Source organism: Globicephala melas, chromosome 6 (genome assembly GCF_963455315.2).
Source record: "Globicephala melas chromosome 6, mGloMel1.2, whole genome shotgun sequence".
In the NCBI taxonomy this organism is placed as follows: domain Eukaryota; kingdom Metazoa; phylum Chordata; class Mammalia; order Artiodactyla; family Delphinidae; genus Globicephala; species Globicephala melas.
In genome coordinates, this window is record NC_083319.1 from 111,051,095 (window position 1) to 111,078,097 (window position 27,003).

The window sequence follows — 27,003 nt, forward strand, 5'->3', positions numbered from 1 at the left end:
TTAAGAATCTGCCTGCCAATTCAGGGGACACGGGTTCGAGCCCTGGTCCGGGAAGATCCCACATGCTGCGGAGCAACTAAGCCCGCGAGCCACAACTACTGAAGCCCGCGTGCCTAGAGCCCGTGCTCCACAACAAGAGAAGCCACCGCAGTGAGAAGGCTGCGCACCGCAACGAAGAGTAGCTCCCGCTCACCACAACTAGAGAAAGCCCGCATGCAGCAACAAAGACCCAATGCAGCCAAAAATAAACAAATAAATAAATTTATTTTTTAAAAAATATACTGGGGCTTCCCTGGTGGTGCAGTGGTTGAGAGCCCACCTGCCGATGCAGGGGATACAGGTTCGTGCCCTGGTCCGGGAAGATCCCACATTCCGCGGAGCGGCTGGGCCCGTGAGCCATGGCCGCTGAGCCTGCGCGTCCGGAGCCTGTGCTCCGCAACGGGAGAGGCCACAACAGCGAGAGGCCCGCGTACCGCAAAAAAATAAAAAATAAAAATAAATAAAAATTTAAAAATACACTGAATGCACCTCACCCACAGAGCATCAGAGATTAGCTCAGCCCACCTTCAACATGCTCAGAGCACTTACATTAGCCCGCAGCTGGGCAAGATCACCTAACACAAAGCCTATTTCACAATAAAGAGTTGAATATCTCATGTAATTTACTGAATACCGTACTAACAATGAAAAAGCAGAGCGGCAGTCTGGGGGCAGAAGGGTTGCAAGTGTATCTGCTGTTTCCCCTGGTGATGGTGCAGTTGACCAGGAGCCCAGTGTCAGGAGACAGGGGCGCACTGCACATCGCTGGCCCAGAAAAAATCCAAATTCAAAATGTGAAGCACGATTTCTACTGAATGCATATCACTTTCAAACAATTGTAGCGTCAAAAAATCCTAAGTCGAACCATTGTGAGTCAGAGACCATCTACCTAATAAAACCATGTAACAGACCAAAAAACATTCTTTGAGACATGCTGAGACAATTTCCCCCTGAATTAGTATTGTGAGATCATGATGTCCATGTTAATTACGGATCTGGTTATTTTGAGAAAGGATTCTACCCATTTGTAAATGAATGAAACAACACACTTCGTCTGCTTACTCTCGTTTAGATGGTGGCGTCTATTTGAACACTTACAGGAGCTGGAGTTGGCGTTTTGTTTTAGTTCCGCATCCAAGGAATGAGCACAGAATTTGCTTCTTCCTCTAATCCCCGTCCTCAACCTACTCTCCTCACCCCCCACAGCAAATAAAAGGGAATCCATGTTATACAAATGTAGATGATACAGCTTCCTTCCCTCTTAGATTTATGTGAGTAAAGTCTAGCAAATCAACAGCGGAAGTTTGGAAAACAATTTCTCCTTGGATTTATGAAAAAAGGTAGACTAAGTGCTGCCTACATAATTTTCATGGCCCAAAGCAAAAGGAAAATGCAGACTCCTTTTTCAAAGAGCAGAAAAAAAAAAAAAATGCAGTTGAAGGACATGCAACTTTTTCCTGTCTTTTGTGGTCTCTCCCTGACATATACTATTTCTACATAACAGAAATTCCATAACATAACATTGTCTCCTTTGGGCATGGGGATCCTTGCAGGGCGAGTGCAAACCCTCAAGACATGGTTGGCAGGGACAACCACTGCCCTTTGCCATCCTGAGCTGGGCAGGGCACCTGCCTCCCAGATCACCCCCCACAAACACCCCTGTGCTGATGCCCTCCTGGCAGCGCAGGGCTACAGCAGTTGTGGGCAGGGTCAGGGGAAGGGGCCAAGAGGGGCAGATGGCTAGGAGAGGGGTAAGTGCACATCTGAAACCCTCTGCAGGAAGAGGCAGAGAGCCTGAGGCAATGCTCCGGGTGAGTTCTCTTGTCCCATGGGACCTCACTCACAAAGCAAAACAAAAAATTTAAGATAAAATTATTAAAATATTCAAGGTGGCGGTCACTGAGCATGAAACCCCAGGCGCTTCCAGCTTGGGACACTGTATGACTGCCCTGGTCAGTTGTCCATGTAGCCAGCCCTGTGAGTACTTCCTCAAAATAGTTAGAGCCATGTGATGGCTTAGGTGAATTAACCAGATTCAAAACATTATACCACAAAATGTAACACCATGGCCCTCAAACTGGCAATTTAGTAACAAGAAATATTTCCAGCTTTAAGATACAATTTTTATATTGTGTTTTATTTTTATATCCAACAAAATTAAATTTTCATACTATTTGGAAAAATTACATCCATTCACATAGCAGATGTTAACAGCCTAGACTCTACAAAGCAGGCATTTTGGGGGAATGACGATAATAAAAAATAGCATTTAATTTCTACTAACTATCAAAGCTCACAATCAGACCTGTCTCTGTGGTTTGCTTCTGTTTAGGTAATTCCTAAGATTTCCTGAGTATAGGAGGCCAAGAAATGAACACAACACTTGCAAACGTAGCTAACGAATTGTCTAAAAAATGCCAAAGGCTTCAGTTTATGCAGGCTTGAAGCTGTTCTGCTCTCTGTTCATTGGGCTGTGACTGCACTCTGATGCACATTCTGAGGTGGGTTAAGTCCTGTCTCAAATCAAGATTCCTCCTGACTCCTGACCTTGACCTTCACTGCTCCACTGCCCAGAGGATATGAACGATGGGAATGAACAAGGCAGGTAACCCAAAAGCCAACCCAGACATCTGAAATGCAAGTTACTGAGTCCAAAGAAATGCCCTTTAATCCTCGGAAGGATCACTGTAAATGGTTGAGAAAACATCTAATTATAGAATCCCTTCACTTGGAGACCAGTTTACCTGAAGATGTGGCAAACCCCAGCAAGAGTAGAGTACTCTGATGTTTAATGCGTGTGGTGTCATGTTCCCTGAGGTGTCTTGATGTGGTTATGCATTAAAGTAAGCAGACAATTAAAAACAGAAAGCATGTGTTCAGGAAGGTACAGAATTAACTTCAGTAATAAAAGATTGCTCCTGGCAGATTAAAACTCATTTGGTTTGCAGCAATCCCTTTCTTAAAAAAAAAAAGGTTCCTAAACTAAAGAGTAATGTGAAAAATTTCTTTACTTTGATAGGAAAGTTTCAATTCAGAGCTAGAGTTTTAGAGAAGCAACACATACAGCACAGCGTGTATTGATTATCTGCCTTGTGGTTTGAATGAAGGACTCTAGCAGCTGTTTGGGAAACACCGAGGGAACTTGGTAGGATCACTCACTTTTTCTGCTTCAGAAAAACATTACCCCTATGAATGAAAAAAAAAAGGGTATTTCATGCTTAGAACTTCAGAGACGATTAAGATCTATGCAGCAGATTTAAAATGGTTGCAAAGGGTAACCAGGGTTAATAAATAAACAAGATAGGAATCTCCAGATAGAAAAAATATATACATATATAATTTGAAAAAATATTAGTTTTATTGCTAGAATCAGATCTTTGGTTAAGTCACTGAAAAATGTACATATTTATAACTCAGATTTGAGGCATTGCACTTGCATTTCTTAGGTATATAAAAAATGTTTATTGTTCTTTAAAAGCAAAATATTTTATTCTTTTTAATCAAAGTATTTAACCCCAGCATGAGAAAATAAAATTCAATTTCTTTAATATCTCTATATAGTTCATCATTTCTCTCCTCATACTTTTTCCCATTTTAGCATTTTAAATGAGAAACAATCTCATGAGATGAAACATGAAAAATTGATTTCCTTGAAATATATTGATAAAAATGTCTTGAACAGAGATCAAGCAAATGATCTGTCCCTTGATATTAGCTTTTCCTATACTATACCTTAATGATACATTTACTAAAATAATGTGAAGTTATTGAATATCACAATATCTGTCAGATATAGCAAGCGTCTCTCAAACTGACTCTTAGACTTCCTGTCCCTGTATAATTTTTGTGGTAACTTTTCTCACATGTCTCCCTGCCTCCTATTCTTTTTTTAATTTTTATTGATTTATTTATTTATTTTCGGTACGCGGGCCTCTCACTGCTGCGGCCTCTCCCGTTGCGGAGCACAGGCTCCGGACGCGCAGGCTCAGCGGCCATGGCTCACGGGCCCAGCCGCTCCGCGGCATGTGAGATCTTCCCGAACCGGGGCACGAACCCGTGTCCCCTGCATCGGCACGCGGACTCTCAACCACTGCGCCACCAGGGAAGCCCTGTCTCCTATTCTTAAAGGTAACACATGTCAAATTATTTGGGAACCACCATAAGGCACTTTTCCAGGGAGCATGCAATGTCAATCTACATTAATATTGCCTGAATAAATATTTAATTAGAAAATGAAAAATGCTATAAAATACCTCATGAACAAGCAGCTGTATTTCTATGTATTTGAGATTTTCATTTATTTCAGGGATTATTTATCTTCTGCATTTTATAAACACTTAAGAATGTTAAATGCATCAAAATGCTAAGGATTTTATACTCTTTCACTTCCATGCTTACAACCTGAAGAGTATGGGTTGATTTCTACAAATGGTACATGTTTGGTTCAGAGGTACTTACAAGAATAAGAACCTTGTGAGATCCTCGTTAGTTACCATGATGACCTTTTTATCCTCTTGCTGTGAGGACATAGCTCATGGGGCTCTCACATCTTTGCACATCTTCTGAGCAAAGGCATTAACAGCTTTTTTGTGTTTTGATTGTCTTTTCAAGAATATTTGTATAATGTACCTCTTGGAAGATAGAGATAGCTTCTCCCTACCTGGTAGAGGGCAGATTTGTTAGAAAAAATAATAAAGATATGAAAGAATGCTCAACATCATTAATCATTAGAGAAATGCAAATCAAAATACAATGAGATATCATCTCACACCGGTCAGAATGGCCATCATCAAAAAATCTAGAAAAAATAAATGCTGGAGAGGGTGTGGAGAAAAGGGAACCCTCCTGCACTGTTGGTGGGAATGTAAATTGATACAGCCAGTATGGAGAACAGTATGGAGGTTCCTTAAAAAACTAAAAATAGAACTACCATATGAACCAGCAATCCCACTACTGGGCATATACCCTGAGAAAACCATAATTCAAAAATATTCATGTACCGCAATGTTCATTGCAGCTCTATTTACAATAGCCAGGACATGGAAGCAACCTAAGTGTCCATCAACAGATGAATGGATAAAGAAGATGTGGCACATATATACAATGGAATGTTACTCAGTCATAAAAGAAATGAAACTGAGTTATTTGCAGTGAGGTGGATGGACCTAGAGACTGTCATACAGAGTGAAGTAAGTCAGAAAGAGAAATATAAATATTGTATGCTCTCACATATATATAGAATCTAAGAAAAAAAGGTCATGAAGAACCTAGGGGCAAGACGGGGATAAACACACAGACCTACTAGAGAATGGACTTAAGGAGGAGGGGGAAGGGTAAGCTGTGACAAAGTGAGAGAGAGGCATGGACATATATACACTACCAAACGTAAGGTAGATAGCTAGTGGGAAGCAGCCACATAGCACAGGGAGATCAGCTCGGTGCTTTGTGACCACCTAGAGGGATGGGATAGGGAGGGTGGGAGGAAGGGAGACGCAAGAGGGAAGAGATATGGGAACATATGTATATGTATAACTGATGCGCTTTGTTATAAAGCAGAAACTGACACACCATTGTAAAGCAATTATACTCCAATAAAGATGTTTTAAAAAAAGATAATAAATATAACGTTTGCATCTGAGGCAAAGTTTGGGCAAAGTTTTACCAGCCTCCTGGTAAGTCTGGGGTTTGCTGAGCTCAAGCTTCCTTAGCTGTGACACACAGCCCCTCTGTGGACAGCATTCCCCTGGACCACCCACAGTGACCTATGGAACTTGGGGAGCAAGAAAAACTAGGGGGAATATGAAGTTTGTGCTGCCAGCTGTACCATTAGTGATAGAATCCTTTGTCTCTGACCCAGGAGTCTCTTATCTTCTATGCACATCTATGAAACTAAGGCAGGCTAACTTTTTAGCTTGCAAGCAGGGTAAAATTTCAGACCCTTGCAATTCTTTGCACCGTTAACATTCTACTAGTCTCTAAGGCAAATTTTAGATCAAAATATAATAAACAATGTGGAGCAACACTTTTGTGTTGTGCAGAAGTGAGAATTAAAAATTTGTAAATTTATGAAGTGAAAAGTGTGTGATTTGAAGATACACTGTTAAAATTACAAAGACATCTTGCAAACATCTAATCCAGGCATTTAATTATATAGATAAGGAATTCCAAAACTATAATATGACATGTATCATAAAGCTAATTAATCAAAAAGTGAAAAAAAGAACCGGCAAGTTGCCTAATCTCTGGTCTAATGCTATCTAAAATTATGTCGATAAAAATAAAAGGTCTCTGCTGAGCATGAAAGATGACGACAATGATTTGCTACTCCTCTGAGAGGGGGGAGTCTAATTTTCTTTTCCTGAATCTGGGCTGGCCTTTGTGACTTGTTTGACCAACAGAATATGGTGGGAGCGAGTTTACGGAACTTCCAAGCCTGGGTCATAGGAAGTTTTGAATTCTTTGCTTGTGTCTCTCAGAACACTTGCTCAAAGAGCCCTGATCTGCCATCAGAGATGTGTAGCTGCCACATTAGAGATCGTGTAGGGATGCCTGAGACTCACAGAGAGACAGGCAGTCAGCCGAGCCCATTCTGCCAGTAAGTCCTGCCAAGGCACCAAACGTGTGAATGAAGCTGAACCCCATGAAGGGACACCATTCAGTGCCATGGTATTCTGAATATTGCCATGGTAATCTGAATATCTGCCATGGGAACTGAATATGGGCCCAGCTGAACCATTCCTGACCACAGTACTCTGTGATATAATAAAGTCCTGTTGTTTGAAGTCAATGTTTTAGCACAGTTTGTTACAGAATAGTCGATATCTGGAACAGCCTCTAAATTCCTTAAAAATACTGTGCTTAGCAGTACAGTAAGTCCCCTACATAGGAACCTTCAACTTGTGAACTTTTCAAAGATGCGAACGTGTGTTCGCGTGTCCAATCATGTAAGTTAGTTCATGTGTCTGGCATACATTGTGACATGCTTGCATCCTCTACAAATGGTTGTGCTTTTGTGTACTTTGCTGTACAGAACTGTATAGAGTACAGTAGTACAGTATCTTTATTTCAAGCCCAGGATGTCCGGAAGCAAGCGTAAAAGCAGCGATGATGTAGCTGGTACTGCTGTATTTTCAAGGTACGTACTGTAAGATTAAAAACGTTTTCTTTATTTTTTGTATTTGTTTTTTATGTGTTATTTGTGTGAAAAGTATTATAAACCTATGACAGTACAGTACTATATAGCTGATTGTGTTAGTTGGGTACCTAGGCTGACTCTGTTTGGCTTACGAACAAATTGGACTTAAGAACGAGCTCTAGGAATGGAACTCGTTCATATGTACAGGACTTACTGTAAAGCACTTTGGTATAAATGTTAAAAATACAAAGTAATGTTGTTTTTCTTCTTTCCATCCCCCTTTCTCTCTTGGAGAAGAGAATAGGGTTTGTAACAAAATTGCCAACACACCCTTAAATTTCCCTGAAGCCCCTGGCAGTTGTTTTTTAAAATTTATAAACAGATTCTTACTAATTAAAATAAACGATGTCTGAAATTTGTCTTCTCTTGAAAGGCATGGGTAAGAATAATGAGAATTTTTTCCATTGAGTAATTGTGATTTTTAGCTTAAATGTATTGCCTGTGTTTTAGCAGTCAAATGCCATGCCTTAGCAATTTTGGATGGGGTTGGCCGGGCATAGGCTACTATCCACTTGTGGACTTTACAAGATAGTGACTCAAAGTGAGCTTAGGTAATATATCTAGACTGAGGTCCTGTCTTCCTACTGATGAGGTGCAGCTGTATCCGAGAGTGGTAGTAAACTGTGTGTACCTAGGTGAGCTAGGTGACCAGCTGTTGGTCACATAGCCTGAGGGGTTGTAGTTCTGGCTAGGTGTAAAGCCTGAGGGGACCTAGCTGAAGGCTTTCCTGAATTGGTTTCTGTCCACTCAGCCTCTTCTCTATCAGTTGTGAACATCCTGAGTGTAGAACGTCTACAAAATCAAAAGATATGCCTGTGAGCCATGTGATGCTCTGCTGTTACTGTGTGTGCTTTGTTGTTTCCAGTAAATCGCTACTTAAACTTGGTGCTGAGTGAGGTTTCTGTGTCTTGTCTGCTTCATTTCAGTCTGAACCAAAGATCATTAATACTACTGAAACAATGTTAGACACAATTATTGCCTAAGTTATTGTACAACCTATGTTAATTTGAGATCATACTGGTTCTACAAACACAAGGGAAGATAAAATAGTAGGAAAAAAATCAGAAACAGAAAGTTAAAGAAAAATTGGGTATATAATGCCTCATGATAATACCTTTTCTGTTTACTTTGTTAACGTCCTGGATTTTTTGAATATTAAGTCAATCTTATTCCTGAGATGATCCCCTTGGTCATAAAGTAGTATCATTTTATGTATTGCTAGATTTGTTTTGTTAATGTTTAGTTTAGGCTTTTTGCATCTATGTTTATGAAAGTTATTGATTTGCAACTACTTTTCTTATAATGTTCTTGTCAGATTTTACTATCTAATTAAATATGCTGATGACTGTTTCCACTTATTAATGGTGTAAAGCAATTAGTGTAAACTTGGAGTAATTTCTTCCTTAAATATTTAGTAATATTCACTAGTGAAGTCCCACAATCCTGAAGGGATTTTGTGGAATCCCAAACTTTTCTTTGTGGAAAGTTTTTTTTGTTTTTAATTTATGAAGTCAATTCCTTTAACAGAGAGAGAAGTACTCATTTTTTCTTTTATCAGTTTTGATAAGTTTTCCCTTTTACGAATTGTCTCACTTTGTTTACATTTTCAAACCTAAATATGCTTATTACATTTTAATATACATGGACTCTTTACTGATGTCTGGTTTTTATTCCCAATTTTGATAATTTGTACTTTTTTTATCTCTGATAATTTCTAGGAGTTTATCAATTTACTACTCATTTTAAATAATTAACTTGTATCCTTTTTTATTTTCTCTAATACAAATGATTTTGAATGCTGTTAACTTTTGCCTGTTTCTTAATTTCTTCCCTCCTATTTTTTTTTATGGCTTAAATTTCAGTTCTTTTCAACTTCTTGATTTGCATACTGATATTTAATTTAAATCTTTACAATTTTTAAGTACACATTTAAAGCTGCTAATTTCACTATAAACACGGCTTTAGCTGCATTTAATGTTTTGATATATTTAATTTTAATACACTGACAATGTTTTCACTGTAATTTCTTCTTTACTCAATGTGTTATTTAGAAATATATTGGTTTATTTTTCCGCATTTTGAAATATCCTTATCTTTTTAAAACTTATTTATTGTTTAGTCAAATAATTTATTTTGGACAGAGAATATCCTCCATGTGGTTTAATTTCTTTAAGATCTTTGAGACATGCTTTATGACTCAGCATACAGTTAATTTTCATAGAAATAATAACATGTAAGATTGGAAAGAATATGGATTCTGACCTTGTTGGACACAATGTTCCATACCCGTCAACTAGGTCAGGGGTACTAGGAGTTTAGTTCAATGTTTATTTACCTTCTCATTTGTTCTTGTTGTTCTATAAATTACTAAAAGAAGCATGTTAAAAGAGCTTCCACTGTGAATGCAGATGTGTCTACGTCTCCTTGTAATTTAATCAAGTTTTATTATCTACATGAATACAGATTTAGAATTTTTAAATTTTCCTGATGGATTCAATCTTTTATCATTATGCAACCTCTTTTTTTATATCTATCAAAGTTGTTTGCCTTAAAGTTTGGCGTTAGCGTAGATTTAATAGGTCTTTGGTGTAGTTTTTGCATTACTATATTTTCTTTACTTTTCATTTCGATGTTTATGTGTAATTTTTCCATTTTGTCATCAAAAAGAAGAGTATTTTTGGCTTTTTTAAAAAAATTTGATCTGAAAATCTTTGACTTTAAATTATGCTATCTTGTCCATTTATAAGAAATAAAATAACTGGAATTAAGAACACATTTTGGTCTAGATCTGCCATCTAAATACTTGATTTCTATTTGCTCCCTTTTCTGTCTTTTACTTATTACTTTACTTTACTTTATTTCACTTATTTCTTTCCCTTATTTTACTTAGAGTTCTTTTCTATCTCATTTTTTAACCTCAATTAGCTTGTAAGTTATGTATTCTTTATTATTTTATAAATTCCCTAGAAACTGGAGTAGGTATCCTTGACTTATGAAGCCTAGTACATCCTTCTACTCGTCACTCAATAAAAAACTTTTACATCATTTTAATCCCATTTATCCCCTGCTGCCATTTTGCTATTAAAATTATATATTTTAAAATACAAACAATATTATTAATACTCTATGTTTACCCACATATTTCTTTTTTATTAATCTGTATTCCTTCTCACATCTCTCTGCTTCCATCTGGGATCATTTTCCTTTCTCATGTTTGCTTTAACGATTCCTTTAGCATAATTTTGCTGGTGTCAAATTTACTCAATTTCTCTTTGACTAGAATGTTTCATTGTGCTTTTATTTGCGGATCACATGGCAGTTTTGTTTGTCTGTTTGTTTTATCACTTTTAAGATGTTATTCAGTGTTTCCTGTTAAGAGGAGGCTGCTGTACCTACTGACATTCCTTGTTTGGTTTTTTGTTTGTTTCCCCCAAATTTGCTCACCATCTCTGGTCTCTTGCAGTGTTAGCAGTCTCTAGATAGGTCTGACTTTATATCTATCCTGCTTAGGGTTCATACTGCTTCCTGACTTGCTGGTTTGAGATCTTTAGCAGTTTTGACAGTTTGTTGACCATTATCATTTAATATATTGCTTCTGCTTTATTTTCTGTCATTTCTTTTTCTGAAGTTCTAATTAAATATATTCAAGAACTTTTCACTCTGCCCCATGTTTCTCTTAAGTGTTTTCTGTATTTTTTCTTCTTTTCTTGATGCTTCTCTCCAAATGTTTTATAGTGTCTTATTTTTTAATTTTCTAGCCTTCTGTCTATAGTATTAAACACGTTTACTGAGTTTTAAATTGAGGTTATTCTACACTATAGTCTTGGTATGTGTATATGTCTGTATATATATATATATATATAAAATAGGTATAATTGACAAATAATATTATATTAGTTTTAGGTATATAACATATTCTATTTGCATATTCTGTGAAACGATCACCGCAATAAGTCTAGTTAATTTGATTGGTTTTTATAGATTTTAATTCTCTGCTGAAATTTTCCATTTTCCAGTTGTGGCTACAGGAAATAATTTCTTTAGGGCCTTCATATAGACTTTCTTAGCCTCCACCCATGCCTGGAATTGGGAATTCAAGGCTTTACATTTATTTTATTTTTTTCCCTTCTTTGAGTACCTTTTCTGGGCAATCAGAGGCAGTTGTTCTAATTTCCACAGTTGATATCATAATCAAGTGGCACAGGCAAGCATATTTCTAACGTGTTGTCATCAATAAGCATGTCACTCCAGACCAGAATAAGTTATGATTTAAGTAATCATGGTGCCACTTCAAGAATGAATTATCAGCAACTCATCTCTCCCTTGCAAGGAAGTAATCTTTGAGTACATCAACTACATTAGACACTCAATGCCAGAATCTCAATTTGAGGGACTAATTCCTGGGGCTACTCTTCATTTCCAATTAGCTAAGCTTAACAGGACACAAATGACCCACTTAAACGGTATAATTGAAGAGAGTTTAATAAATAAAATGTTTTCAGAGGTGTGGACGGGGTTAAGGAAATGAACAAATAATGATTAAGTGCCAGGTCAATCAACAATGAAAACCAAAATCACTTACCACTAGGATTGAAGCGCCCAGTGAGAGCTATAACTAGGAGTGGGCAGGGAGGGAAGGAGCAGAGAAAAACTGTCAGACAAGGGGTGTCAGTGAAAGAGGAGGAACCGAGGCCTCAGGTACAATAGACGCCCTGACCTTTCTATTCTTTTATTCTTAGATCTTATGGTTCCTCCCGATGGACAAACTTAACGGAAAGTTAAGAGATCAAATGAATCAGAAATGTAGTCAGTGGAATTCAGCCTCCTGGGACACAAAGCAGGGCAGAAAAGGGATGGTCTAATTGGGCAGATGCAGAATAACCAGGATATACACCAAAGGCAGAAAGATAACCTTCTGTATTTTAAACTACATCATAACTTTTATCAGTTTTAAAGAAAACTAATTCAGGAACTACTCAACACATATTAAGATTACTTCTCACACTTTACTTATATTTCATTTTCTTCATTTTATTCATCTTTACTTTTTCCCTCTATCATTTATAATACTTATTTCTATTCCATGTCAGTGCATAAGTGAAAAACAACAAATTATTTCAAATGATTTCACATTTTTACACTTGCTTCTGGACTATTTTCTTTCTTCCTTCATGCCAGATCTTTTAAAAGCATTATTTATGTCAGTGTGGTCAGTTTCTCACTAAATATTACCTTCTGAAATCTGTAGTTCTGTGATTATAAATACTTTAGGCTACTAATTTTTCAATCAATTAAAATGAATGTCATTTCCTCAGTGACAATAGCCACATTTTAATCACACCAGAGCTCCCTGTGGCTAAGGCTGCCGTACCGGACATTGTGGACAGTTCACTTTCATCTTCACAGAAAGCTCTACTGGACAGCTCTTCTAGATTATACTGCCCACCCTTCCACTGCACTAGACCTTCCCTTGTTCAAGTCACTGATGATTGTCACATTAACGTAATAGGGAAGAACAAATCTGACTCCATGTTGGATCTGTTTCTTTTACTTTAACCTTTGTATTCTATTGCTTTTGCTTCAAGTTAATCACTAAAGGGATGTTGCCTATAGCTGAAAGTAAATAATGGCCCATCTCCAGGAAAAATTTGCAGCAACTTATCACCTTTTTACTTTACCTCCTCATTTCCCCCCTCTTTGTTCTATAAAAGAAACGAGCATCCAAACGCGGGCAAGATGGTTCTTTGGGACACTAGTCCACCATCTTCTATGTCTGCTGACTTTCCAAGTAAAGTCGTTATTCCTTGCCCCAACATCTCCTCTCTCCATTTGTTGGCCTGTCATGCAGCAAGCAGTATGAGCTTAGACACGTAACATTAAAAAGCCCATAGATAACTGCCATCATTTTAATCTTTATTGCGTCAACCTCTACAATATTTGACAACATAGAGTGTTAACTCCTTTAATCTCTTTACTCTCCTGCCTTAGCACTTTACTCTTCTGGTGTACCTGGTACTTCCTAGATATACCTTGGAGTTAACCCAAGTTCTCAGGATTTGCTGACATTTATTCTCTAATCTTTACCTTTGTAAGTATATACTTTTGGAAGAAGCAAAGATAGGCCCTTTGGTTGTGATGCTACCATTATTTTTGTATTGAATCTCAAACTAACCACAAAAACCATTTCCCTGCCCCATATGTTTATCTACCAATTTATTATTCACAATGTCACTGTTATAATCTTTCCACTGGAATTCACAGTGGCATACCAAACCATTACACAATGTGGTACCTCCCTATCCTTCTTTTATCTTTTCCCTAAATTTACTCTTCAACTATAAGGAAATACTTCAAGTTCCTCAAACATGTGCAGTTTGTCTTCTTGTTTGGAATGTTCTTTCCTGCTTGCTTCAAACACTTTATGCTTTATGCAAGTTTCCCAACTTTATGGCCCAGGTCACCTTACAAACTTTTAATTGTACCTCAAGTTTTAGGTTCATGTTACTGAAATCAGCAATTACTTAAAAAAAACAATCAATTTGCCTAATTATTGGCATGGTTTATATTTATGTTCTTTTGTGAATATATGTGAACACGTGTCTGGCTTTGCTAGTTAAAGAGACAAAATTAAAGTAAACTATTTAAAGCACCCATGTGACATAATACTAGACCTACTGATTGCATCCTCATTTAAGCATACAGGCAATTCTTCAGGATGTAGTTGGTTGGTGTCAGTGTTAGCTTCCATGGTATAAAAGTTATGCCCATCGGTCACCACAAAGATGTTGTTATGCAGCTGCCTTGGTATATGGAGAGATAACCAACAAATGACTTCGATATATCATGGCCATAAAATAGTGATCCTTTGAAGGTATTTATAATAAACTGTTAGTAATTTTTCTGTGACTGGACTGAGAGATACCACAAATGACTGATCTCAACAGTATGAAAAATAAAACATGCTTGAGAGACTAATTTTTATTTTCAAGTTTTGCTAGATAGTAGTCATTTCTCAGTGTTCCTTTTTCTTTCCCAGAAGTGACCTTCTGATACCATCAATCTTTCTCTCTTACAGTACAGTACAGTAAGTTTGAAAGAGTTATTGATCAGTTTTTTGCAATTATGTAAAAAATAGATTGAAGTATTGACACCAGCCTACTGAGACAGTGTCAATTATTATATAATTTTATGAACAATCGCACCTACTTATTAAAATTTCCCAGTGAATATTTACACAATTGATCTAGTTCTCCAATCTTTCCATGTCTTTTTTTTTTCTGTCATGATCTTAATTATGTCTACTTCTGTTTTATTCAAATTTTAGGCATATATGCTATTGTTGTGACTTAAAAATAAGTTATATTAAATTTTAATTTGGGGAGATTTCCTACAAAGAACCATGTACCACATTTCAGGAGAAAGTTACTCTGATTGGCCCAAGTGAAGTTTGTGTTATTCTATCAGTTCACTATATACCAATAATTCATTCCTGATTATGATGATGGTATTTTACATGCTAGTTCTTGAACATGTGTAGTGAAAAATTATTTCAGCAAATCTTTTTTAAAGTTCTGAAGTATTGCTTTAATGTATTTATTTTGCATTTTTAGTTTACATTGGATATTTAATATTGATATGCAAATATTCTGTGTTTGACACAAAGTCAAATATGTATATTATTTTTATATTTGCATTCACAGTAGAAAAAATTTAAAATATGTACATATAATAAAATTTTAATGAAATTACCCATATGGCTACTGAAAGTGAATATTTTTAATTTCTGTTATTATTCTGAAAGAGTAATTCCATGGAAATACCAAAGCTGTTTTAATAAACATAAATGAAAGAATCTTTCCTACTAGAAAATCTATAAATATAATAAACTTTCAATAAACAGAATAATTCTGTTCTGCATTAATGCAACTATTTCTAGAATCCCCACCAGAATACCACATATGGATTTCTTTCCTGTGTGTATAACATGTCCTTGAATTTCTTTTTCTTTAAGGCAAGGATCACTTTGCCATCTTTGTATCCTACCATCTACCATCTAGCTTGGCCCCAAATGCTGTTTGATAATTCAAAATGAGAACTATTTTTCAATTGGCATAACCTCTAAACAGTCAAAGGATAATCTTTGAATATCAAATAGAGGAAACATTTTTACTTCTCAGAGCAAGACTTTGGGGGTGCTCCTACTTGTGTTTAAATCCTAGGTTCTCTAATTATTAATTGCATCACATAGGCAAGTTACCTCAGATTTTTACATATAGCACTTCCCTGAAGAATGCAGATGCCTAACTCATAGTAATGTTTTGAGAACTAGATATGTTGTTGTTTAGAAAGTAGCTTTTAGGGTTTCATGATCGCATGGCATTGCAAATTGGTGGTAATGACGGTATTTGTGATGATTATAATACAGTTAAACTGTAAGAAAAGTATAAATAATACTCAAAGAATAACCCAATATTAACGAACTTTGGAAACCTTATGCTTAACTGTATCTACCTATCTAACTATGTTTCTTGGACAAATGATACTTGTTACGGGTGGGAGCAGGTAAATGCATCAATAGTTTGAAACTCACAACTACCATTTAGTTAGTTATTATTTTTTAATTTATTTCACACACTAGGGAATTGAGACTTTGAAACTTGCTCAATGTCATACAATTTGTAAATGATGGAACCAACATTTTCACCCAGGTTTGACTGGTTCCAAAATGTGTTTATCTCCAGATTGTACCATGTGGCCTTCTTATGGATTTTGACCTTGCACAATGACATTAACAAACTATTGATCTGTAAGAGACTCAAAAAACAGTACTGCCTTAGAGACTATGTTAGCCACATGTCCTTGTAGTAGTAACTATTTTTGAGACTAGTTAGTTAAATGCTATAGTTTTGGTACAATTAGGCTGATCATTATTGATAGAGGAATTATGGTTGGCAGGCATAGGAAAAGATACTCGACATCACTGATTATTAGAGAAATGCAAATCAAAACTACAGTGAGGTATCACCTCACACCAGTCAGAACGGCCATCAGAAAGTCTACAAATAATAAATGTTGGAGAAGGTGTGGAGATACGGGAACCTTCCTACACTGTTGGTGGGAATGTAAATATGGAGAACAGTATGGCGGTTCCTTAAAAAACTAAAAATAGAGCTACCATATGATCCAGCAATCCCACTCCTGAGCATATATCCAGACAAAACTATAATTTGAAAAGATACATGCACCCCAATGTTCAGAGCAGCAGTATTTACAATAGCCAAGACATGAAAACAACCCAAGTACCCATCGACAGATGATGGGCTTAAGAAGATGTGGTGCACACACATGCGTGCACACACACACACACAGGAATATTACTGAGCCAGAAAAAAGAATGGAATATTGCCACTTGCAGCAACACGGATGGACCTACAGGATATTACACTTAGTGAAGTAAGTCAGACAGAGAAAGACAAATATCAGATGATACCACTTTTATGTGGTATCTAAAAAAACTAATACAGGGCTTCCCTCGTGGCGCAGTGGTTGAGAGTCCGCCTGACGATGCAGGGCACACGGGTTCGTGTCCCAGTCCCGGAGGATCTCACATGCCGCGGAGCGGCTGGGCCCGTGAGCCATGGCTGCTGAGCCTGCGCGTCTGGGGCCTGTGCTCCACAACAGGAGAGGCCACAGCAGTGAGAGCCCTGCGTACCGCAAAACAAACAAACAAACAAACAAAACTAATACAAATAAATCTTCATACAAAACAGAAACAGACAGACAGAAAACAAAGTTATCGTTACCAAAGGGGGAGGGCACAAATTAGGAGTATATGATTAACAGATACAAAATACTGTACATAAAATAAACAGCAAGGATTTACTGTATAGCACAGGGAATTATGTTCAAACCTTATAATAACCTATAATGGAAAGTAATCTGAAAAAAATATATATATATTTCAGTTATATATATAATTGAATTACTTTGCTGTATACCTGAAACTAACACAATATTATAAATCAACTATACTTTAATTAAAAAAAACATATAAATTATGGTTGGTAGAGATACAGGGCAATTTTATTTGAAGCTTACACTTAGGCCTTCATGAAATAAAATCTATATGGAATAAAAAATAAAACATGACAACTGGATGACATTTGAGTTACTAAAAATGTACACGAAAAAGTTCTGACCAACATTGAGAAAAACCTCTCCATATCTTTAAGTGGAAAAAAATCATTATAAATATTTTACATAAAATCTTGGGATTATAGAGCCTTTTAATGCATACTACTTGAATTTGGGAACTTGTAAAGTATGGAAAATGTGGTTTTCCCTAATAAAACAAAAATACCTTAGAGTCACATTTCATACAAATGCACCAGGCATTATTTTCAACTAGGTAGAATTTTATGTAGACATACAGTTTAACTAGAAACAAATCACTATTTAATAAATATTTAGTCTACTGTTATTTCAGTTCAAATTTGGTTTTGCCTGTATCTTTTATGTTAGAGGTCATTCTCTGAGGAAAAAACTATTTGCTCAGACAGTAAAAGACTCAGAAGCAGGGGTTCACAGCTCTACTTAATGTAAATAAAAATTCAAAGGCAGTTGTTCAAAATGGATACATATTGGGCTTTAATACATTAAAACAATTTAGTGGATATTTTAAGGCTTAAATGACTAAAACAATTAGAACTTCTTTCTGTCGTTTTATTTTACATTTTATTTTTAAATAGTATTCCCCATAATGTAATGTTGGTAGTTTCCAAATTCACAACAAAATTAATCATACTTCTTTCAGAAATATTCTTGCTTCATTAAACTTGTATGCTTCAATGCCCATTTTTACTTCATTTTTGAGACCCGATAGAGAAATAATTCCATATACAATTAATGATAAACTCAACTTAAGTGTAACCACTCTGCAAAAAGTTTATAAACTGTTAGGTTCCCCATCTGATACTTTGTTACATATTTAGATTCATGAGCTAATACAGTAGCTTCAGCTACTCTGTAGATAAAATTATGATATTAGTTACCCTTAAAGAAAAATCAAGAACTTCATCTATCTGAACCATAATAGGGAGTTCATAGAGCTGGCAAAAAAAAAATCCATCTTCTGTTTTATAGAGGTGATTTTCTTATAAAAATGAACATTAGGACACTCTAAGTCAAAATATTCTATCTAGTGTTTAATCGAGAGCACTTCTGGTTTTAAAGAAAGACTCATACTTTTTTTATTGGATCTTGTATTCATTTCCATCCTCCTTAATTTGAAAGCAACCTTCAGCTGGGCCTCCGTGAATATGATCAGATGTCTGGGCTGAAGTGTCTAGCTTACCTCACTTATGATAGAAAGACAACACTCATAGCTTATTGATTCTGTAGGCCTACCATGATAAATCAAAATCACAAAGGGTGGTGTGAATGCCACTTCCTCTTATTACACACACACACACACACACACACACACACACACTTATTTGTTGCACACCTCTTCAGACAAGTCAGTGCACTAGATGTGTACTAGTGTAATAGTCTACTTTTCTCATTTTCATATTTTCTACAATGAACACATATTACATGGTAGGTCATTGAAAAGAAAAGCTCCAGGAATGAGATAGTATTTTAGATTCATCTTGAAGGGTATGTATGTTTGAATATGAAAAAAGAAAGAAGACCACTGTATGGAAAACACAATGTACTGCAATTGATCTAAAGAACAAAGCAAAACACCAAGCACAGCAGTGATGTCATGCAGTTCACTGAGACGTTACCAATTTTAAAACAACTGAATTAGCTCTTTATGATAAATTACAGGTAACTGTTATATGTTCGATACCTAGAAAGCAGCCTAAAGTCAAAAGCATTGATTCCCTTTCTTAGGTTTACCACAAACAACAACCAAACAATACATTCCTGTTCTTTGTTCTAGTATCGCCATACAGAAAAAGATTTGTTCAGGACCTGGTGTAATACACCATTATTATATTTTTCTGTTTTTCTTCACGTCACTTATAACAAAGTTATTTAGAAAATATTTGCATGATTGTTTAGTGCTCTTCCCCCTCTACCAAACTCTAAGTTCCCTGCAGACAGGGACCCTGTCCGTCTTTTCATTGCTGTGTCATCTGTGGCTTGTAAGGTGCCTAGCATATCAAGAAAGTGCAGTCGCTATTTATTTAATGGAGGACATTAAGTCCTGACCTCTGTGTCTTTCTAGAGTTCTGTAGTCCCAAATGGCACGGCTCTATCCTGTCGTGGCTCAATTCCCGGCTCCCCGGTGAGCCTCAGCTGCTTTTGGATACTGTGCTGCCTCTTGACTTAGTTAATAGTATTCTTGCCAACTTCGCTCACTGAAAACATAGCATTCCCTCACTGTGACACAGTTTAATCAGTAATCTGGCTTTTCTTTTCATAATTTCAAGCATCCCTTAATTTTTAATATTTGGGTATTGTCTTGGAAAGAAAGACTAATGATTTCATCTCTTTCCACTGAGTTGTATTTAGTAAAACTATTTAACCTCCTGTAGATAGAGGTGTCTCAGAAAACAGGAACCAATTCTTCCACATGAATCCAGAGACAATGGCTAGAACTTTACTGAATCCAGACTTAGGGGAAGTGTACAAATGAACAGACTACTTGAAAATGTAAATAAAATAAGGCAATTGTAGAGAGCAGAATAAGCTAAAAAATAAATGGTGCTGCCACTTTTTGTCATTTCTCATTTTAGATACCCAGTTTCTTACAAAGATGCCTGTTTTCAAAATTACAGTATGGTTGCTATGGTAATATGCACTTCATAAATCATGTACAAAGGCTGTCTTCATTCCCACTGTGTCCCGAAATAATAAAGATTATTAAAGTGGAGTCACAAGAGTCTGGAGAGAGTCTGGTGAGACAGAAAAAGAGTGAAGGCGTCAACCATTAAGAGCAAAATTTCAAAAGATTCCACAAAGACCTCATTAACTATTTGTGGTAGCCTTGGGGTCACTCAGTGATATTTTGGACTGCTTTCCGAGTCTTCCTGAGAGATAAAGTGTGGATTACTGATGATGAATTGTTCATTGATATTTGACAGCACTGACAGTGTACCTGTGTGATTTGGGAGTATCTTCTTTCACAAGAGATGAGTGAATTAGGATCTCTGTGTTATAATTTCATACACAAGTGTATCCCTTAAGGGATTGAGTACTTTTCCCATTTTCTCTCCATTGTTAACACTTTAGAGCCATACACAGTCCACGTCTACTTCTTTCAACATAAAAAGAAATGATTTCTACTCTCCCTTACAGTCAAAATTATTCTGACACACAGACTGGAGGTGAGCCACTCAGAGGCTCTATAAAACGTGTCACCACCTCAGAAGTCGTTATCCTTCGTATGCACATTTGCCTGGAGATCCTGTCTCTGTGTTTCCCGGTGATCACTGGGGGAGCATGGCTGCAGACTTCAGCTCTTACATCCATCCTGCCAGGAGAGGCTAAAGAACCTTTCAGAGGAGACCCTGGAAAATTAATAGCAGGGTGTCCTCCATTCGAGTCTTCATCTGAGGGAGCCCCAGAGCAATTAAAATTGCTGCAGCCGGAACTAGAACTGGGGCTCTTTCTCAATAGGCATTTTAATTGGATGGTTCCAAGACGGCTCTATTTTCTATCTTCCCTTTGTCTACACTATGGAATAAGGGTTGCCAAGATGTTGACAGAAACGAGCAGGTTGACCAAAACATAACTTAGGGTTCCATAGGCAGTCCCGGGGTAAAGGGATTATAGAAAACTGACGACTGTCTGTTGTTTAAACTGATGCATTCTGTATCTCTATGTCAGTGATGATATAATCTGCACATGAAAAATCTTATTGGGGGAAAATAGTAGGTACTTAGCGCCATATTTTTAATGCACACATTCAAAAATTGATATTCTCTAGCATCATGGGATTTTATTTGATTCATCTGCAGATATTTAGGTGAGCACTTTTGCATTCATATATATGTTAAGAATAAAATGGAGATATATAAATTAGTATGGTTATTTAACTCTTCCATATCATTTGAGGAAAGGTGAGCTGTAGTTAGAGAACTAGCTGTATTTGAAAGAGTCCATGTCTTTATGAAAGTGGTTTTATTTTCAACGGTGGTACAAATGTCATATATGATTATCTATTTGTTGAGATAAAAATATGTGACAAGGCATGGAATTTCTTTCTGTACATGTATTCTCATAGATATCAAATGTGGATAGGTATCAGAAACTAGTTTTTGATGGGTCAAAACTGACTCAAAACTTTCCTGGAGAAGTTCTTAAATAATTGATATCAAATACAAATCATAAGAGACTCTCCACTTATAGTCTATTGTTATCAACTTGTTGTATTGTCCAGTGTATCTGTAAGTCCATTTTTCCTTCTTCATATTCAATAAAAAGTTTTAACGAACTCTAAGCAAAATTCATTTTCCTGGTAGAATACATTACTTGTATTGAGTATTGCATTTAGACAATTGTTTTATTTCATTATGAGAACCGATGCCTTTTGATCAAATCTTACCCATTTTGTTCAACAGCACTGTAGAATCCTAGTCTTTTGAGTTCATTAAATAACATATTTGAAGTGGTTTTTTTAATTGTAAAACTGTTAACATATATAAGGTAATTGTATATTCCGTTATTGAGGAGTGCATTCTGCAAGCTGACGATTCTATGGTAACTGTAATTGTACGGTTGCTGTTTTTATTATCTTCGATGAACAATTACATTACCAGATGAAGTGTGATATATAAATTCAGTCTTTTTTCAGTATTGTTCACCAATAGAATTTTTAGATGAGCAGAAATTATTTTGGTGCTAGCATCTCTGTTCCTGACCACATCTAGGTCTATTATATTATGTTTTTCCTACTCTGGTGACTGGTCACAAATATATACCACACAAGAGATGCTCTCATGTAAACAGAACACTTTGGCAGATACCGGAGAAAATGTCTGCCAGGGATGATCTGTTTTAGATACTCCCCAGTATGACATGTGTTGCCAGGGTTATCTGCACTCCATAATGCTGAAATATTAAATCACGCTGGAATAAAAGACAGGTAAACACTGTCCTAAACTTTATAATAATCAGAACTAATTTTTCTTCTGTTACCTATTTCTCTCATGATCTACCTTAGTGCTTTCCCACGAACTGAATTAATTCACTTGCCTGTGATCCTAATATGAATTTATATCTAACCCTTAAGAAAAACGTCTTGCTCTTCTGTGCTCTGTCTGTACGGGGAGATGGCAGTCTTGGGTCCTGTTTTCAGCCTCCACTCTTAACTTGATGAATGTTTCTGAGAGGCTTATGTTACCTCAGTGAAATTCTCTTTTCCTTTCATTAAAACCTTACTGACAACATATTTTAATCCCAGAGCTCTTAGATATTCATTATTTATGAAGTGCTTTGCGGTACCTGGGAGAAAGATTTATTATGTGTTGTGCTGCTGAAAACAATGTATACTGTATTACTTAGTACACACTGAGCTATCTGCTTTCTATGTATTATATAAAACATCAAAATATGCATTACCTTGGGCAGATTGGAGTGGATTTAGGAAGTGCTGGATTAGCAGGCAAATGAATAGAAGTGATCCAGCAAAGTTTGCCCCACTTTGGAAATGTCTGACCATTTTTTTTCCTCCTTTAAGGAAAAACAACTTGTGTCATCAAGATGACACATTTCAAGGATAACTTGTAATGCCTAACTGAAATGTTGCAGGTACTAGAAATGATAAAAAATAGAAAGAAATAAATTTACTTCTAATTCTACCAACCAAAAGTTACACTCAAACTCTTGTAACAGATTCATCAAATTTTCCTAATGATATTACATTTCATATATGTGTTATGCTATCTCTGCACTCCAGTCATCAATTACATTTCCATTTAATTTGTGGACACTATAACTTCTATCGATATGTCTACTGAACCTCAGTGTTGCAGTGAAAAGACTGATGATAATTATGCTTTTCCATAATAAGTCACATGCTCTTTTTTCCTAAGTGCTTCCAAAACATATTCTTTCTTCTTTAATTTTTTTTAAAGTTCATCAGTTTTACTAGAATATGCTTTGGTGTTGATTATTCAGAGTCAGTATTCCCAGGCACACAGTCTTTTTAGTCAAAATTTTTTGTTTGTTTTATCTTCAGAATTATTTTTTAAATTATAGCTTTAGTATGTATTATATTTTCTTGCTTTGGTTTTCTTCTTCTGTGATCCTCATTATCCTATTTTCCATATGTTTAATTTCCCTGTCTACTTTAAAGAGCTTGCCCATTTTCCTCTTAAATTGTTTTACCTCTTTCTTCAGTTTTTATGGTCGTTTCACATCTTCCTATCTGTTACTTTCTACTTGTCTTAAGGCATGATTTTGTTGTTGCTGTTGTTTTGTGTTCTTTCAACGTCAGCATTCACTTCTGACATAGTTTCTGTTATTTCTAATTCTTTCTTGAGTTCTCGGACCTCAATACTCAGTCTAGTTCTGATGTGTGTTGCTCTTTCATGTTTTATATTATTTTTATTAATGTCTTTTAGTTTGTGTAAACATGGCAGGTTATAGCTTTGATCTGTTTTGTGAGCAGGTCTTTCTGGCATTTTCCCCTTGTCTGTAGGGATATTACTCTGTTCTTTATTCTTTTTATTCTTATAATAGCTTTGCATGTGGTTTGATATGTATACATTTCTTTTTTTCTCGCTTTTGGGTGAAATTAGATTTCCTGAACTTCATAACGAAGCAGGGTACAGGAAAGCTTTTCCCAGAGGTTCTGCTGTACATTGTACAGCAATATGGTGGCTCACTTTCTGTGAAATCTCGGTTCCCTTTCCCTCCCCAGCTTTGGTCTGACCTTCTCTTTTGTTCACTCTGTTCTCTCTGTCTGTTCTAGTTTGAATTCCCTTGCAGCAGGGACTCCTAGAGGGGGCCCTTGTCCCAGAAGGCAGCCTCTGCAGGGCAGCTCTGAGAATCAAGTTACTGGAGTGCCCCACATGCCCAGCCCTTCCCACCACTGCGGGTGCCTCAACTCGCTCCCTGCTGGGCGCCAAGCCCCAGTGTCAGCTGCTCCTCCCTCATCAGCCCTCTGAGGTATCCACTGAATTCCCCTGGGTTCTTTTGGGGTCTCCTGATCTTCTGTCACACAGAAGATCCTTTGCTTTTCTTTTCCTCCACACACAGGATTGTAACCAACTGCCTGGATTTTGGAATTGGGGGAATACCTTTTCACCTCGTTTGGTATTAATGTTGTCTGTAGATATTTTGTTTTGCTATCTCTTTGCTCTGTCAGTTCTTCTGGAGAGATGGAAAAACATACTGTTGTTGTCTTTGCTATACTCCCAGAACCCAGAGATTGTTTCAAAACAATCAATTATAATATGAAAAAAATGCACGTAATGCATAGCTTTATGCGTAGGTCTATAAAGTAAATACACAAGTGTTACCAGCACCCAGATAAAGAAATACTTCGTCATCAGTCAAGGATTATTAGCATTTTCCCCCATTTTTTTCTTCTAACAATAATCAGAAGTAAGAAATCAGCTTTAGCGAGCTACAGTCAAGAGGTCAGCAGGGCTGATTGCTTCTGGAGACTCTAAGGGGAGAAGGTTTCCCTGAAACTCCTAGAGGCTGACGAGTTCCTTGACATGTGGCCCCCTCCTCCATCTTCGAGGCCAGCATCTCTCTCTCTCCCCTTCCTCTCACCCTCCATCTCTCCTTCTGTCATCTTATATCCTTCTCAGCCTCCCTCTTATAAAGGACCCTTACGACTACCTTGGTACACCTGGATAATCTAGGATAATCTCCCCCCGCCCAGATCCTTCATTTAATTAATCACATCTGTAAAACCCCTTTTCCATGTCAGGTAACCTATTTTCAGGTTCCAGGATTGGGAAGTGAAGAGATTTGGTGAAGGAGACATTATTCAGTCTATCAGAGCACTATATATGTTCAAAAACTGCCAAATGAATAAATATTCCCAACTAGCACATCTACTCTGAGAATATTATGCTTTATCTTCAAAAATATGAATCTTTATCCCTTGTGTTTCTTTGATCTTACTTAGACGTCAGTTAATATTTTCAACAGTGCTTCAATTTTTTAAATTTATATGCTGTATTCTTTTCTTCCTTTTATTTTGTACTTTTTTAAAAAATTAATCTTATCTGTGTTCTTTCTGAGCAGAATATAGCTAGAACCCAATCTGAGAGCATATCTTTTAAAAAAGGAGTTCCCATTAAATAGAATATCTAATATGTTGGGTTATGACTTCTATGCCATATTTATTTTCTGCTTATTTTTATTATTTTTATTGTTTCTGGTGGTCCCGTAACTTAATGATTTTTAAAAAAGCATTTATCTGTATGGTTTCACATCTATGAATTTGGACGTTCTGCTACATACCCCTACTTACTAGTAATTACCTTCATAATTCACAATTTTCCCAACATATGCTTTTTTACCACTGAGATGAGAGTTTGGAGATATTTAGTTCACTTTTACTTTTCTTCCCTTTCTTACTACTATTTCCAAATGCTAAATTTTTGGAAAATGTACTGAATTTCGTTTCAAGGCTGTTTTTATTATTTACTTTGTGTTTTTCCCTTGGCTAGACATTTTCCTTAGATGAATTCCACAGAGACGGTTCCTGGATGGGATGCTGTCTAATTTTGCACATGTTCCAATATGCCTTTCTATTGTCTTCCAATATGAATATTAACTGTACTCATGTTTGGTGTTTGGATCATAACCCTTCCTTTCAAAGCCTACACACCTTATTCCCTTATCTAATATGACCCTGTGACCAGATTTTCCTTTTTAAAAAGATACTCATCTAATTACCTTTCCTTATGAAGGTATCTGTTTTCCCATCTTAAAACCTGTGTGACATCTTTTTATGAAAACAGCTCAAAATTTTAAGATGCTATGTCTAGGTTTATCTAATGTTTTCAGTGTTTTTGTCTAATCTTGATTTTCCTTTCATCTCTGTCTAATTTTAATTTTCCCTGAAAATAACGTCCTACTTAATCTCACAAAATTTTCTTTTTATATTTTCTAATTTTTTCTCTCCTTGTTGGACATTTATTATTCAAATGGTTAATATGGTCAAGTATTATACATGTTTACTCTTTTCACCTGCAATATATATGTCTTTGCATAGCTGTTATGTTTCCGTAAGGTAATTCCATCACGTAATCAACCAGTGGTATCCAAAGTGGAGCGCATGCAGCCCAGAAGTTGTGCAGGATGATCCTGGGGATATGGAAACTGTCCTGAATTTCAGAAGTCACAGACCACATGCACGTGCTAAGTGGTGGGTTGCACAGTGTAGAAGGCTGAACACAGGCACCCTCCATCGCTTGCTCACTTTCAGTGTTTCGCAAGCTATTTTGGGTTATGTTTGCACGTTTTGGATTCTCTTATTCCCTTTCATTGATGACTTGACTTACGTCATTCTCCTCCATAAAGCTCTAACCGTGGCAAACATTGTCATTTTAGCTCTTTGTGACTGAACTAAGTTTTAGAATGTGTAAATGGTTAATGGTGATACTGTCCCGGGAAGGTGAGAAGAAAATGTTAGCCCTGTCCTCTGTGAGCTAGAAATGATCAAAGCAAGATTTCTGACACCTGTTTGAAAGTAGTGCTAGGACTATAAATCATTAAACTGGCTGTATATTAGCCCGAAAAATATACATCAAATTTGTCAAAATCACACGTGGAAAACATAAAGTAAACTT

At 36.5% G+C, this 27,003-nt stretch overlaps 1 long non-coding RNA gene across 1 annotated transcript in view; it reads left to right on the forward strand.

Annotated features, from left to right (window-relative positions):
• Positions 1-6,808: 6,808 nt before the first annotated feature.
• LOC132597432 (uncharacterized) overlaps positions 6,809-27,003 on the forward strand; it is a 143,992-nt gene continuing 123,797 nt past the window's right edge. The window contains exon 1 of the long non-coding RNA XR_009564198.1: positions 6,809-7,174. This is a non-coding gene — a long non-coding RNA (uncharacterized lncRNA). The remainder of the gene's footprint in view (positions 7,175-27,003) is intronic.